The 3,996-nt window shown below is 45.4% G+C and overlaps 1 pseudogene; it reads right to left on the bottom strand.

The window, feature by feature from the left end:
• Positions 1 to 2,050: 2,050 nt before the first annotated feature.
• Positions 2,051 to 3,993, bottom strand: LOC107681450 (uncharacterized; annotated as a pseudogene).
• Positions 3,994 to 3,996: the final 3 nt, after the last annotated feature.

Genomic DNA, 3,996 nt, shown 5'->3' with positions numbered 1-3,996 from the left:
AATGTGGCCTCTGTTCTCTCCAAGCACAATCATGGAGGGCAGATGTTTCAGGCCCTGGTAGCCCCCAGCGTCCTCCCATTGTTTAATGGGGATTCGCCAGGAGCATGTCCAGATACCATCTTCATCTAGCACCTTGACCGGCTGGCCTCGAACAGTGCAAAATCTACCCAGCCACACACATATATCTTCTCCAGTCACAGTTTCATTGAACATTCTGACAATCACAGTTTTAAGTGTGTTGTCAGAGAGTTTCTCTACCGTGAACATAGAGAACTGGGATTTAACAGTTTCAAACCTTTGCCAGAAATCATTAAGCAGGGAAGCAGTCTTAAAACTCAAGTCAAAACCTTTGTTCAGGGGCAGAGTCAACAAGCAATTCAAATCTTCTGGTTTAAAATGTAAGGTCTGCTGGATGAGCTTTCTGGAAAAGTCCACACGGGACATACCCAGGAGCCTTCCTTCGAACTCCTTGAATAAAAAACGCACGCTGTGGTGCCTCCGCACGCCGGCACGAGCAGCCGACATGGTGGAGGCACCACCAGCACACAGCAACTAAAACAAACAATAAATAAGCTAAAACCTTCTTACCTTAAAAACAAGTATATTTTCCGCAGAGCGAGTCGTGTCCAATTAAAAGCCGCTTGTCAATTTACCTCTTGGAGAATAGAGGACCCGTGTAACAAGCCACACACGAGCCTAAAGATCCACCAGGAGGCGATCGCAGTCCCAACCGTCCGACTAGACCACGTGATCTGAGCCAAAAGGCCGAGAAGCGATCCTGTTATGACGCAGCGGGGAGGAAGCCGGAAACTGCGACGCCCATTTAGGCGGCGGTAAGTCACGGAGACCTGAAACGCTGGGGGATGGTAGTACCCACCCCCGTCTGCAACGTCACCGAGCCTCGCCCCGATCGGCCTGAAGGTGGCTCTGCAGCGACGGAAAGTACGGCATCGCTCATAACTCCCAAATGGTTTGTCGCAGAGCCACGTGCCTTATGTCATCAGAATCGTTGGATCCAGCTCCATGATCCAAAAATCCATTTAATATGCAGTCCCCAGACAGGGTACATATCAGATATTAAACTGATAAGAACAGATTTTTTTTTTGTTTTGAACAGTTTTTATTGTCACCATTTTCATTTTTCCATTTGCATTTATACTTTTGCACAAACATTTTTTCCTTTTTTTTTTTTTTTTTGTGCCTTATGTCATCATAATCCTTGGCTCGAGCCAAATGAAAAAAGAACATCAGAGATGAGATCTCAATAAACGGCAGCTACTGCATCTGTGAGAAAAATTCTCCATGAGAACCGAGAAAGGGCCCTCACTGCTTGTTCTACTATTCATCACAATAAGCAGCAATCCCCATCAAGGGGAAACACACCGTTTCTGGAGATACTGCAAGACCAGACCAATGCGTGGAGTGGACGGAGCAAGCCCCAAATCCAGCTCCATGATCCAAAAATCCATTTAATATGCAGTCCCCAGACAGGGTACATATCAGATATTAAACTGATAAGAACAGATTTTTTGTTTTGAACAGTTTTTATTGTCACCATTTTCATTTTTCCATTTGCATTTATACTTTTGCACACACATTTTTTTCCTCTATTTTTTCTTTTCAAGCACACGTTGAAACAAGCCAGAATAAATCAAAAGAATTCACATGATTTAAAATAAAATTGCAATCTTTGTTAAAAGCAAACAATTAAAACCATTGTGTTTTGCTTGTTTTTAAAAGTCCATGTCTGTGGTGTGTTTTAAAAGGTGTGAATGTTTCAAAAGTAAAAAACAAATTTAAAATAGCAAACAAGCATCATATGATGTGCAATAAAAGCCAATTCCATTTGATAAAACACAATAAAAACACCAATCAAGAGACTTTAAAAGTCATCTGTTGCGCAAGACCGGGGGTGAGTCCTTATCAAGTCATTCTTCACCCCACTCTCCAGAACAGGCACCTGAGATGGTACTTCATGGGCTAAGTGGAGATCCCCTCTCCTCCGGCCCGCTGGCCCGCTGTTTCCGTAGCCAGAGTGGTCAGGGTGCATCTACGGGCGGCCAGGGTCGGTAACGGCAGGGACCCTTTCTGTGCGACCCCGGCCCCCCCGTCCGAATATCGTCATCCGGTACCCCTGCAGCATTGATGTTACCCTTAGCTCGCATGCATGGAGGGGTACCGTAACGCGCTTCCCCACCAGCAGGTTTCTGGTGGCCCAGATGGCATCCTTGATGACGTTGAGGGTGAGCCAGAGCGAGGTGAATTCCTGTGCTGTCAAGTCCTTCAAGCCCCGGCCCACCCCAAGGATGGCGAGCTGGTACCCTATCTGGGCCCCACCCGCTGGTAGGCACGGGAAATACAGGGGGCCGGTTTTGGCCCACAGGTCCCGCGCAGCGCCGCACTCCCAGAGCAGATGTCGGACGGTCTCCGGGGAATTGCAGCCGGACCGTGGGCAAACGGGGTTTTTGGCCATGCCTCTGGAGTGCATAACCGCCCTGACCGGGAGGATCTCATGAGCCACCATCCACGATAAATCCTTGTGCCTGTTCTGGAGAGCGGGGTGAGCGGCGTTCCTCCAAACTTGTTTGGCCTCACTTAGTGTGAGGCCTGGAACTGGACTCACCGGTTCCCGGTCCTGCACAAGAGAGACGAGATGCTTGTGATTAGTTAAAATGGTGACATCTTCACTTTCTAAAAGGTATTTCTTTAAAAACTTTTTAATAAAACAGTACTCTTTAGGCAAATTAAAAGACACTGGGGTTTTCAAGTCCACTGGTAAAATCTTTAATGTTCTTAGGTAAGACCCCATCCAAAATCGCGTCATGGCAGCAGTCTTATTTCCGTTGGATGGGGTCATGGCGTAACTGATGTGCAGGGCGGTGCCTCGGACTCCTCGGACTTACTTCTGTTGAGCTTAGCGCCCGAGGCCCGACCGTACAGGTCAGTCAAGTTCCGTATAGACCGTATAGATAAAACGTCCGTAACTAAAAGGGTTACATCGTCCATGTATAAAACACAAGTAGCTGTCAGTCCGCCCGTCCCAGGAACGTTTAGTCCTTTGATCCATTTGTCCCTTCTCAAGATCTGTGCCAGTGGCTCGATGCAAGTCACGTACAGAAGAGGAGATAAAGGACAGCCCTGACGAACACCGCTGCAGATATTTACTGCCTTGGACCATTTACCATTTACTAGAATTTTACTGACTAGATCCTTGTACAGCAGTCCCACCCAAGCTAAAAACCAAATCCCATTTTACTAGCCGAATATTTCTGTCTCTCGCATAACAGATGGCGTCTCTAATCAGCACTAGGCTGTCTGTTATCTTTCTTCCGGGCACAGCACAAGCTTGATCTGGGTGGATCACGTCCTCTAAAACAGTCGACATACGTGTAGCTAAAACTTTACTAAAAAGTTTACAATCAAAATTTAAAAGTGTGATTGGTCTCCAGTTTTTTAGGTCAGTCCGGTCACCTTTTTTATGCAGTAAAGAAACTATCCCTGTTCTAAAACTGTCAGGGAGTCTGTCAAGTGTGTCAAACTCTTTAAAAACTGTAAGTCGTGTGCTAAAATATCCCAAAACGTCACATAAAACTCTGAGGGTAATCCGTCTAGTCCTGGGGATTTTCCCCGTTTAAAACCTCTAAGCGCTTCCTGTATTTCTAAAATAGTAAAATCTTGGGATAAAAGCGTGTGTTGAGCCTCCAACTTTTTTTCTGTAAAAGACAGCACTTCTTTTAAAATCTCACTGTTTGTTTCTTTGATGCTGTATAGCTCCTCATAAAATGTTTCTATTTCATTTAGGATCTCCTTTGTTGTGTTTGACTCCCTCCCTCCTGTTTTTAAAATTGTGATTGCCCCTCCCCGCGTTATGACCCTCTTAAAAAAGTACCTAGTACATTTTTCACCTTCTTCGACATCTCTTTCTTTACTTCTTAAAATAATTCCTTTGCTTTTAATTTTAGAACAGACTGACATTTCTCTTTTGACCCCTTTAAT

The sequence above is a fragment of the Sinocyclocheilus anshuiensis genome, unplaced genomic scaffold (genome assembly GCF_001515605.1).
Source record: "Sinocyclocheilus anshuiensis isolate Anshui unplaced genomic scaffold, SAMN03320099.WGS_v1.1 scaffold2654, whole genome shotgun sequence".
In the NCBI taxonomy this organism is placed as follows: domain Eukaryota; kingdom Metazoa; phylum Chordata; class Actinopteri; order Cypriniformes; family Cyprinidae; genus Sinocyclocheilus; species Sinocyclocheilus anshuiensis.
The sequence above is the reverse complement of the archived record's forward strand: the minus strand, read 5'-3'. Positions and strand labels throughout refer to the sequence as shown.